The sequence below is a fragment of the Myotis davidii genome, unplaced genomic scaffold (genome assembly GCF_000327345.1).
Source record: "Myotis davidii unplaced genomic scaffold, ASM32734v1 scaffold964, whole genome shotgun sequence".
NCBI lineage: Eukaryota > Metazoa > Chordata > Mammalia > Chiroptera > Vespertilionidae > Myotis > Myotis davidii.
Genome location: NW_006298351.1, coordinates 1,789,691 through 1,801,787, shown reverse-complemented (window position 1 = coordinate 1,801,787; position 12,097 = coordinate 1,789,691). Strand labels below are relative to the sequence as shown.

The window sequence follows — 12,097 nt, the reverse complement described above, 5'->3', positions numbered from 1 at the left end:
AGACACCATGACCTTTCCCCTACCCTCCCTACCAGCCGTCTATGCTTTCTTGTCTTCCCAAGCATTTGCTCTTTCTTTCCCTCTGGCCAGAATGTCCTTCTTTTCCCCATTAGCTCTGTCTGGTGATGCTACTTACCCTTCGAGGTCCAGTTAAATGTCCTCCCCACTCTGTGATGCATCCACATTATGTCCATTTTTGGTGGTGGACACATCTGTCTCCCCTGCTTTGCTCTTTCAGAACAGTAACCACATCTCGTTTATCTTTAATCCCTAGTTTCAAGCCTAGGGTCTGATCCACAGCAGGAACCAACAAATGCTTATGGGAAGATGTAAGGAAGGGAGGGTGCACAGGAAGGATTGAGAGGGGAAAAAAGGAAAGAAGAAAGAAGGAGGGAAGGAAGGAAGGGACAGAGGGAGGAAGGAAGGGAGGGAGGGAGGGAGGAAGAGTTGACTCATAGCTCCCACAGATACTCAGATCCTAATTCCTGTATGTTACCTTCTATGGCGAAGAGATTCCAGATGTGATTAAGTTAAAAATATTGAGAGGGAGAGTATCCTGGATTATCTAGGCAAACTCTAAATACAGTTGTAAGATTCCTTTATAATAGGGAGGCAGAGGGAAAGGTTACCATGGAAGAGAAGGCCATAAGAAGACAGAGCAGGGAGTTTTGAAGATACTATCTTGTTGGTCTTGAAGATGAAGGAGGAGCTATGTGCCAGGGAATGCAAAGAATGAAGCTCTAGGAGGTAGAAAGGGGGAGGAAACAGAATCTCCCCTAGAGCCTCCTGATGGAGCACATCCTGTCAGCATCTTGTTTTCAGCCCAGTGAGACGTCTGACCTCCAGAACTTTAAGAGACTAATTTGTGTTAAGTCCCCAAGTTTGTGGTAATTTCTTACAACTGGAACCTAATACACCCTCCATAGTTGTTGTACTGTTTTTGCAGTCCCATGGAAAGTACAGGTAGGGCATGTCTTTTTTTTTTTTTTTAACAATGAGGAAAATTTTCCCAGAAGCCTCAGAGTACACTCCCCTCCTATCTCATTAGCCAGAATGCTGTCACATGGCCATTCCTAAGCCAATCACCGGCAAGAATAATCAAACTTCCTCCTAGCCCTTGCCCTGAGGCTGCATCCTTCTCTCCTGACTCACCTCAGGATTCTGCCCTCAAGGAAGGAGAGAGGCATAGCAGCTTTGAGTTGGCCATCAGTGGTGTCTATCTCAAAAATCAATTGCAGAAAAAAAATCCTCAGTTCAATATATTTTATAAGAGTTAAAAACTCTTGGACTAGACTCTCTGAGGAGTCATCAGTTGCAGGCTCCCAGGCCAGGACTTTCCCCTGTTCAGCCCCATCTGGCTTTGTCTAACTCTCCCCCTTTTTCCAGAGCAGACAGGGCGCAGTGAGTTCTGGTTGTGAGTCACCAACTGGCTTGTCTTCTAGAAAACTGTCCCACTTGCAATACTGACTCAAGTCCTATTAAGGAAATCTTTTCTCTTTTCTTCCTGTTTTAGCTTTACTCTGACATATTATCCTAGAATTTCAGAGCTGCAAAGGGCCCTAGAGGTAGTAGCAATAACAAGAATAATAATATTCATATATAATAGTCTTATTATGGTAATTACAACAGCTGCCATTTTTATTGAGCATTTACTATGTTCCAGGCACTTTGTATGTACATTTAAGCCTCGGGTCTTCTTGATGAGGTAGATATTCTCATCCTGTCTGATAGATTTTTAAACCTGGGAAAAGAAAAAATGAATTGTTCAAGGTAAATGCTGGCACCAGGGTTCAAACAGATTTGTGAGGACTCAGGCTTTTTGTTCTCTAACTTCATGAAGTCCCTAACCTTCCATTCTACAGAAGATAAATGATAACTCAGGGTAAGGAGGGTGGAGCAGAGGAGGTGCTGGAAAGCGTGAGCATCTTGCTCAGTTCACATGACCTGGGAGTGGCCACAGCAATGGCTGCCTCTCTAGTGCAATAAGCAGCTCACATTAGCTTTTCTCTCTCCTCCAAAGGAATCAAGTATTCACTAATTAACTGTGTTTAATGAGAGAAAAGGGGTTGGTCCTTTTGCAAAATGAGAGCAATGAAAATATTTCTTGCCCTAACCCATTTGGCTCAGTGGATAGAGCGTCGGCCTGCGGACTGAAGGGTCCCAGGTTCGATTCCGGTCAAGGGCATGTACCTTGGTTGCGGTGGGAGGTGTGCAGGAGGCAGCTCATCGATGTTTCTCTCTCATCGATGTTTCTAGCTCTCTATCCCTTTCCCTTCCTCTCTGTAAAAAAATCAATAAAATATATATTTTTTTAAAAAGAAAATATTTCTCATTGTGATTGTTAAATTCACAATGTTGACTTTATCTGGCGTTGTTGGAGGATTTTTATAAAATTGTATTATAGCTTGATGAGTGCCTTACAATTTAGAAAACTATTTCAAATATTTTCTCTCAGCTTGCTTCAGCTCTGTAAGCAGAAAGATATGATTATCCCATTTCACAGTAAGGACATTATGGCCCGAAAAGATTATTACATTACTTGCAGAGCCAGAGTCAAAACATAGGCCAGTGATGGTGAACCTATGACACGTGTGTCAGAGGTGACACGCAAACTCATTTTTTTGGTTGATTTTTCTTTGTTAAATGGCATTTAAATATATAAAATAAATATCAAAAATATAAGTCTTTGTTTTACTATGGTTGCAAATATCAAAAAATTTCTATATGTGACACGGCACCAAACCCTATAAGTTAGGGTTTTTCAAAATGCTGACATGTCGAGCTCAAAAGGTTTGCCATCACTGACCTAGGCCCTGTCCCTTGGAAGGAAGCTTGTTGGTTATGAAGGCCTGACATCCAAGGTTAGGCAATTTTCCTATGAATTTTACACTCATATTTTCAAGTTAAAAAAGTAATGAAGATTTTAGTTGGCTGAGGTGATTTTATTTTTTTACTGAGATTTCTGCACTGAATAAATAAATTTAGAGAGTAATGATATCTTTATAATCACAAGTCTTCCCACCCTTCATCCTGTATGTGTCCAAGTAGAATCTCAGACCCTTTGCAGTTTTTGCTGAGTTTAATCCTTTACAAATTGCTTTGGTGGCTAATTTGAATAACATCTTCAGTTCTGTTAAGATTTTTTTCTAATTGATTATACTGCATTATTTTTATTTCTAGTTAGAAACTTGATACTTGGTTGAGCATTCCTGTTGTTTCCAAGAGCTTTTCAGTTAATTTGCTTTAGTTTTCAGCATAGGATTATACCATCTGCAAATATTAAAAAAAAAACAAAACCTGCTCTCCTAGTTCCACTATAAGTGCTCTTTCTACCACATGATACTGCATTTTTCCACTACTTTGCATTTTCCAGATGACTAAATGGCTCCTTTAAATGCCAAAATATTTAGAAATATAACTGCCTGAGCTGACAATCTTTCTCAAATGAATTACAATGTGTAGCAAACAGCTGTGGTTTTGCCTGCACAACACATCTTTCCCTCATCTTTTTAAAAAATATGTTTTTATTAATTTGAAAGAGAGGAAGGGAAAGGGAGAAAGAGATGGAAACAATCATCTCTTGGCTGCCTCCTGCATGCCCCCTACTAGGGATTGATCCTGCAACCATAGCATGTGCCCTGACTGGGAATGGAACCGTGACCTCCTTCCTGGTTCATGGGTCAATGCTCAACCACTGAGCCACACAGGCCGGGCATTCCTCCCCATCTTTTGATAGAAGCCCCTTTCTTTCTTTGGAGGAACTACCCTTCCCACACCCCAGGAGGTCCAGCTAGACTGCCCTTCACTTGACCCCATCTACATACCCCTAACCCTGACTCCACTACAGGCTGACCTAAGGGACTCTTCCAAGAATTTGTGTCTTGAGAGAAGGGAAACTTGGCCAAAAGTACTCAGGATCAGTGTCATCTAGAAGGCAGGCCCTAAGGAGATGTCCACATTTTGGCCTGGGGTGGCCCTGATTTCTGTCTCCCAAAGCCTGATTATTCAAGTGCTCCTTCCATTCGAGGAGTTTCCCAATTTTCTTCAATACATTCTGTTTGCTTCTGTTACAAGTGATCCAGATATCAGTGCCCAAAAAGTTGGTTGCAGATATTAGACCTTGCTATCAATGGAATTGTATCCTTCCCAAAAAGATACATTGAAGTCCTAACCCTGAATACCTTCAAATGTGGACTTATTTGGAAACAGGCTCTTTACAGAAATAGTTAAGTTAAAAATGAGGTCATGAGAGTGGGCCTTAATCCAATAGATCTGGGGTCCTTAAAAGGGGGAAATTCAGACAGAGACAGATACATAAAAGGGAAGACAATGTGAAGACACATAGGGAAGGCCATGTCAGGACAGAGATGGGAGTGATTGCATCTACAAGCCAAGAAACTCCTTGAAGTGGCCAGAAGCTAGAAAAAACATAGGGAGATTGGCACTGCCAACACCTGGATTTCTGGGCTACAGAATGTGAGATAAGATATTTCTGCTGTTTTAAACCACCAAATGTGTGGTACTTTATTATGGCAGGCCTAGGAAACTAACACAGATCCTCAAGGAAATGTAGGCTATCTGGAATGGCAGATGGCAGAAATTGCTGACTGTTCACCAAACCCTTCCTCCCTTTTTTGCCTGTGAGTAGCCCTGTAGCCAGGCACATGGCTGCCCCACCAAACCATGTTTGCTTAGCCTCGCTTGTGGTTAGGGTGACCGAGTGTCTGACTTCTCCCCAGGGGAATATAAGTGGGAATAACCTGTGCCATTTCTGGGTCTTTTTCAAAAGAATGTCCTAAATGAATTACTACTTCAAAAAGCTTTTCTAATTAGCTTCTTCAATTGAGGATTTGATTCTGGGCTGGCTGGATCTCTGCTACCTTCACCTAGTAATTGTTTGAATGTAGGAGGAGTCCTTGGTAAATGACATCAACCTAAGACTCTCATGAATTATCTCAAGAATTGAAAAGAAGAAAAAAATGTACCCAAAGTCTCCTGCTGTCCTCCCAGTTACATTTTCCCTAGAAGGAATGTAATTGGGCTGATGAAATACCCTTTTACCTTTATAGGGCTCTGCAGCTCCGGGGAGCGTTTTCACATCTAATGCTCCTTTGCTCTTCTGACACAGTGTCCTGAAGGAAAGAGGACAAGCACAGAGGTCAGGGAGGGCTGGATAGAGTCCCTGCTTTGCTATGCTTTGGCTCTGAAATGCCAATTAACCATGTGTTAAAGGAGGAGAAGAGCAACGCTCACTCTTTGCTTTTAGCGTTAGGACTGTGATTGCTCTGCACACAGTAGATACCCATGCAATCTGTTGAATGATGCTATGAAGTTTGCAGGGTAGGGATTCTGAGCCCTGACTTACAGGTGAGGGAAATGGAGTTCATCAGAATGAGGACAAGAATTGTTCAAGGTCACAGAGCTGGATCAGGATCTTCAAAATCAAATTCATTGTTTCTATCCCCTTAATCCACTGAATAACAGAATTTTCTCAGGTTTAAATAATAACAGCACTGTTGGCAAAGGTAGCTTTCATTTTTGAGCCTTTAACATGTGTCTGGCACTAGACTAAGCAGTTTATATGAATGAATCCTTTTTACAGATGGAAAAGTCAAGGATTCAACAAGGGGAAGTCACTTGCCCAAAAACATAGACAAGGTCATTGCCAGTAATGGAACAAGCTGATAACATATGCCTTCCGATGGGATGCACTAGAAAGACATGGCATCGTCTAAACAGCATTTTGCCCAAAAATGTATGAATTGATTGAATAATGAGGAGACATTTGACAAACTCAAATTGTGAAATATTTTATAAACAACTGCCCTGGACTCTTCAAAAATGCCAATGTCAAGAAAGACAAAAAAAAAAAAACGGGCAGGGGGCATTGTTCCAGACTAATGGACACTAAAGAGACATGGAAACTAAATGCTTCTTATACTGCTGGATGAAGACTGAAAAGTTATAAAACAACATAATCAGGCCAATCGAAGAAATGTAAACATTAACTGTTTTTAGGTATTACGGCATTAATCATGCATTTACTGAATGTGACAATAACATTATGATCGTGTAGAAAAGTGTTCTTGTTCTTAGGAGATATGTGCTAATGATTTTAGAGGTAAACAGACATCAAACCAGCAACTTTCAGATGATTCGGGGGAAAAAGGCATGTGTGTGTGTGTGTGTGTGTGTGTGTGTGTGTGTGTGTGTGTGTACAGTACACAGAAATAAAGCAACTGTGGCAAAATTAGCAAATCTAGATGAAGGATGTAAGGTTGTTCATTGTACTCTTCTTTCTTTTTAAAAAATATATTTTTATTGATTTCAGAGAAGAAGGGAGAGAGATAGAAACAACAATGATGAGAGAGAATCATTAATCAGCTGCCTCCTGTCGAGCCCACAACCCGGGCATGTGCCCTTGACTGGCATCCAACCTGGGACCCTTCAGTCCGCAGGCCGACGCTCTATCCGCTGAGCCAAACCAGCTAGGGCTTGTCTTTCACTATCTCTGACTCAGCTATTTCACAACCCTATAAACTGTAGAAAAATTATAATAATGCAAATTATTCTTGTTCATAGAAATACAAACTGATTTTGTCTGTAAATGTACAATTTAAGAGATTAAATATCAGTTTATTGTGCTAATGATAGTTATCGATTTTATATCTATTAGAAAATGTACTTCTGCAATCTTAATTGTGTGTATGTATCGCTGTATGTTAATCAGATTCTCCTTTGAACTGGTTTTACTATATGACTGGTTCATTCTGCAGAAGACTAATGGGAGGACCTAGGGCTATAGAAGTTCTCACACTCTAGGGAATTGGAATCTTGAGAACCCTACAGGCCAAACCCTATAAGAAGAACTCTGTTTATAATAACGCTCTATGATTCTAACTTCCCCTTTCCTTAACTTTCTTTCCCTTCTATGACTATCCCTCCATCTAGGTCTGAAAGCCAGAGCGGGTAGGTACATGGCTAGCCACATCTGCGTACACTGGGTTGCAACCCCTTCTTTTTCCAGAATAAATCCTTTTTGGTGACAAAACATCTAGTCAATATTATTTTTCAGTTGACAATTCATTAATTACTAAGTTAATAAAACTTTGAAAAATGTTCACTTTGTATTTTCATAAATCACAACTTGAACTTTTAAAAAATTATAATAGGATTTGTAGTATGGTCCTGTCTTCATTATAAAGATATATGTCTTTATACAGGGTGTGCAAGAGTAGGTTTACAGTTGTTTCTATGGAAAATAATGTAAGAGTAAATAATAACACAAGAATCAACTCTGTTTCACGTACTCACAACTGTAAACCTATTTTTGCCCCACCCTGCATTTCTTAGAGAAAGCCTAGGAGGATGAACACAAAAATGTTCATGAAAGATCACTCAGACAGGGGTAGGTACATAATATTTTTAGTTGACTTTTACTCTTCTTTATACATTTCTATATTGTTCAAATATTTTATGCTGAACATCAGCTTTCTAGCAAGTTTTTTTTTAATTTTTTATTACAAAGGGTATTACATATGTGTCCATTTTTTTCCCCCGCCCTAGACAGTCCCCTAGCCTCCCCTATCCCCCAGGGTCTTATGTCCATTGGTTATGCTTATATGCATGCATACAAGTCCTTTGGTTTTTAAAATATATATGCATGTGTATGTTTGTGTGTGTGTGTGTGTGTGTGTGTGTGTGTATCAGAGAGGAAGAGAGAAGGAAAGAAACATCAATGATTAGAGAAAATCATTGATCAGCTGCCTCCTGCACTCCCCCTACTGGGGATTGAGCCCGCAACCCCAGCATGTGCCCTTGACTGGAATCAAACCCGGACCCTTCAGTCCACAGGCAAACGCTCTATCCACTGAGCGAAACTAGCTAAGGCTCTGGCAAGTTTTAAAAGCACCTATCTTCCTTTTTAAAAGACAAGACAGAAAACTGCTGAAACCAGTCATTTGGGATGGGAGGAGTGTTAAAAGGGATCAAGTGCGAGCAGCTTCTTCAACCTATAGAGCTTTTTGGCTGATTATTTACATGAGAAGACCCATTGGGAAGCCAGGCGGCCAGCTTAATTCCCAGCAGACCTGTTTTTCCTGACATGGGATGCCTCAGGCATAAAACAATTTGAAGTGGCAAAGCATCGAAGTCCTCTCTGTGGCTGGGCTGGGTATGGTCAAGTCTGAGAGCTGGACTGCAGCTCTGGCTCTTTCGGCCTCTTAGATCTTGAGCTGGTCAATTAATTCAGTCTCAAGCCACAGTCCACAGAATGTCAGCTCTAGAAAAGAGTCATCTAAACCCATGGCCGGCAAACTGCAGCTCGGGAGCCACATGCAGCTCTTTGGCCTCTTGAGTGTGGCTCTTCCTAAGCCTTAAGAGTACCCTAATTAAGTTAATAACAATGTACCTACCTATATAGATTAAGTTTCAAAAATTTGGCTCTCTAAAGAAATTTCAATCATTGTACTGTTGATATTTGGCTCTGTTGACTAATGAGTTTGCCGACCACTGATCTAGACGAGTCTCAACTGGGCTGACTGGGCACTTCAAGTCTCGGCCACGTATCTGTTCCATGCCAGTAGGCTACCTCAGGAATGTCCTCATGGAGATGACAGAAACACAGGAAAGAGCAAGGCCTCTCGAGATGTAGACTTAGAAGCACCATTCTTGCACTTCTGCTTCATTCTATTACCCAAAGCCAGGCACACGGTCAAGTCCAGAGACAGAGGCAGAGGACACTTCAAAATTAAATGCCGAAGGGCTGGAGGCAGAGAGGGTAAAAGATCATTCAACCCATCAGCAAGACCTATCAGTTCTACCTTAGAAATACTTTCCACACCTGTCCAATACTCCTTCTATCTTATTGCTACCACCACTTCAGTTCACCATGATCTCTCTTACCTATCACCACCTGACTGATCTGTCCAAATCTTTCTTGTCCAATCCTTCTCACGAGGCAATCCCTTCTTTCTACTGATGGTTAAACGGCACCCACAGAGGTCACACCGCAAATTAGGGCTCACCCTAGCACCAGAACCCCGGTATCCAGAGTCCTGGCCCAATGTGCTTTCACCTCACCTTACTGGACTGATTGTGAAGGGCCTCGAATGCCAAGCCAAGGAGACTGGCCCAAGAAAAACTAGCCTGTCTGAACAGAAGACGCCAGGGCCAAGGTCAGAGCCATGCACCAGGAAGAGTTTTCACTCTGAGCAGGGAGGAAGGAGCAAAGCTCTCCGGCTGGGAGGCTGCTCTTAGGACCTAAGGCTCTACCAGGCCTTTAATGGACCTAAAGAACCGCCTTGGCAAAGCTGCCTGTCATTTAATTGCATGTGAGGAGAAAACTGGCTGCTCTTTTTTTTGTTTAAGAGAAAAATGCCAGTGATTTTTATTATGCAAAGAGAGATGGAACCCCTCACCTCCTTGAAATGGAGAAATTCAAGGACAAAAAGGCAGCATAAAGAAAAGGCTGCACTCCTGGTGGGTCTGGAGTATTTAGATGTTAACTGGCTTTTCTGGAGGCTCGGGGTCCCTGCCAGAAACTGAGGAGAGAGGTGGCCCCTGGGGACCGAAGAGGCCAGGCCAGGCAACGGGTTCTGGCATCCTGTCTTAAGTTCCTCCTTATTACTATTCCCCAGCCTTGAGGCCCCAAACCTCACAATTTTTTTGCCATTTTAATGAACTAACCATACTATTTGTTGACTTAATACTGTTCTGTAAATCTACTCACTTTAAAAAACTTAAATATATTTTTATAGAGCATTTATATGGGAAACCAACATTGTTTCCATAAAAGTACATACAAGGAAAACAAAACAATGTCGTTAAACTCCAGCTAGATACTGTTGCCTGCTCTTTCTGTGTTAGAAAGGGAGATTGGCACATTAGAGAACTTTTCAACGGGTATTAGAGTGTTTCTGAGGCTTTCCTCGATTTAATCAGAAGGAATGGAAGATAACTGAAAATAGAATACTATCTCACTGTGTGGTTCAGTTACTTTAATGCTTTTGTGTGAAACAGCTTAAATAAGCTGTGGTTCCACCACTGATAATAGCCAAGCGCTGGAAAATGCGTTGGGCCTGGCTCTCCCACCCGTTAGCTGAGTGAACTTGGGGAAGTTCCTCAACCTCTTTGAGCCTCTGAGTCCTCACCTGCTAGGGAAACGCTGACAGGACCTTCGCCCCCCCCGCCCCCCCCGCACCCCCCAGGCTTCTCTGAGAGGTAATAATGAGGGGGAGGATAATGATGCCACCAGAAAGGCTGTAGTAAAATACTTGAAGCGGAACCTTCTGGTATTAGGTGTGCTTTGGGGAACTGAGAGAAAGGATTCTGGGTAAAGAGGAACAGAGAGCAGACAGATCCTCAGAAGAGTGGCCTGGTCAACAGATGTTAGCTTCCATCAGGATGGGTTTTATGGAGAATGGAAGCATTCCCCAGATTCTCAGAAATATCAAGGAAATGAAACTGAATAAAGATAGTGGACTTCCTGTTGACAATGCTGGTTGAGTATTATAGCGAAGGGTGTTGAATAAAAATTCAACTGAGTAAATTTAAAGATCTATTTGGCTTTATTCAACAATTCATGAATCAGACAGCATCCCATTTGGCAAATAGAAAGGAACTCCAAAGAGCTGCCGAAAAGGAAAAAATTTTAAAGGCAGAAGCGGGGGAGTGGGGGAGGTGGAGAGGGGCGGGGGTGGGGAGGTACAAGGAAGTCAAAACAAAAGAAAGGATTATTTCAGGCAAGATAAAGGGGGTCTACCAGGTAAATTATCTCATTAGTGCTGACCAGGAAATTCCAGACTGGCCGGTTAAGATTATATTCCTGGGGGAGGTTGAAACTACCATTAGGTTAGGTATTAAGTCTCAGTTTGGTGACATGGACTTAGTATAAGTGACTCCATTTTGGGCCCCTTATCTCTTTTTGAATAAGGATAACCTCTAATTGATCATTTGAGGACTGAAGGAGGTGAGTATTATAATTATTGTCCTCCATTTTACACTCAAGAAAAATGAGGTACTATGATATCAGGTGACTGCTACAAAACTCATTAGTGGATTTATATTCCATGCCTTCATTCCTTTCAATATTTAAACAAATGTTCTGAACATACTTAGCCATTGCTAAACTCTGGGGCTGAGCAAGGGTGGGTGAATATACACATTTAAAATAATGATGAGGAGGATTTGCAAAACAGTATGGACAATATAATGTTATTTATGTAAAAGAAAAATCAACTGTATCTTTATGTGAGTTCACCATATTTGCAAAGGCTTAGAAACAGTGTAGCAGTGTTAACAGTTGGATGGAGTTGGGTGGGGAAAGGAGGGCTTTAGCTAAATTTACCTGTATTGTTGAAGGCAATAACAACAACAAGTTTCTATATTACTTGGGTTATTAACATTTTTTAAAGAAATGACGATTATGGGCTAAATTGTACCACCCCAAAATTCATGTTGAAGTCCTATTCCCAATATCTCTCACAGTCTGGGACCCCTCGGGGAATGACCACCTGCTGGCGTAGGCCCGCTCCCCGGGGGATTGGGCCTAATCTGGCAGTCAGGCCCAATTAGGCAGTCAGGGCTGTCCACTTGCTAGCGGGGACCAGGCCTAGCTGCAGTCGGACAGCCTTAGTGCTGCTGAGGAGGTGGGAGAGGCTGTACTGGCAGCTGGCAGCCTGGCTTGTGGCTGAGCAGAGCTCCCGTGGGAGCATACTAACCACCAGGGGGCAGCTCCTACATTGAGCATCTGCCCCATGGTGGTCAGGGTGTGTCATAGTGACCAATGATTCCCAGTCGCTCTGCTGTTAGGGTCAATTTGCATATTACCCTTTTATTATATAGGATAGAGGCCTGGTGCATGGGTGGAGGCCGGCTGGGTTGCCCTGAAGGGTGTCATGGATCCGGGTGGGGGTCCGCTGGAGTGCCTGGCCATCCTGGGTGAGTGGCTGAGGGCTGCTTCAAGCTGGCCACACCCCCTTCAGGGTGGGGGTCCTGCTGGGGTCCCTGGCCAGCCTGGGTGAGGGGCTGAGGGCCGTTTTCAGGCTGGCGGGTGACTGAAGCTCCCAACCTCACTTTTATTTCTTTTTTTCTTTTT

The 12,097-nt window shown here is 42.4% G+C and overlaps 1 long non-coding RNA gene across 2 annotated transcripts in view; it reads right to left on the bottom strand.

Annotated features, from left to right (window-relative positions):
* LOC102751283 overlaps positions 1–12,097 on the bottom strand; it is a 33,766-nt gene that overhangs the window by 5,804 nt on the left and 15,865 nt on the right. The window contains exons 2-3 of one of the 2 annotated variants that reach the window (XR_436200.1): positions 5,062–5,132; positions 1,687–1,741 (exon numbers count right to left, since the gene is read on the bottom strand). This is a non-coding gene — a long non-coding RNA (uncharacterized LOC102751283). Of the gene's footprint in view, positions 1–1,686; positions 1,742–5,061; positions 5,133–12,097 lie in introns of those variants that run through there. The other variant, XR_001515610.1, reaches the window with a different exon arrangement.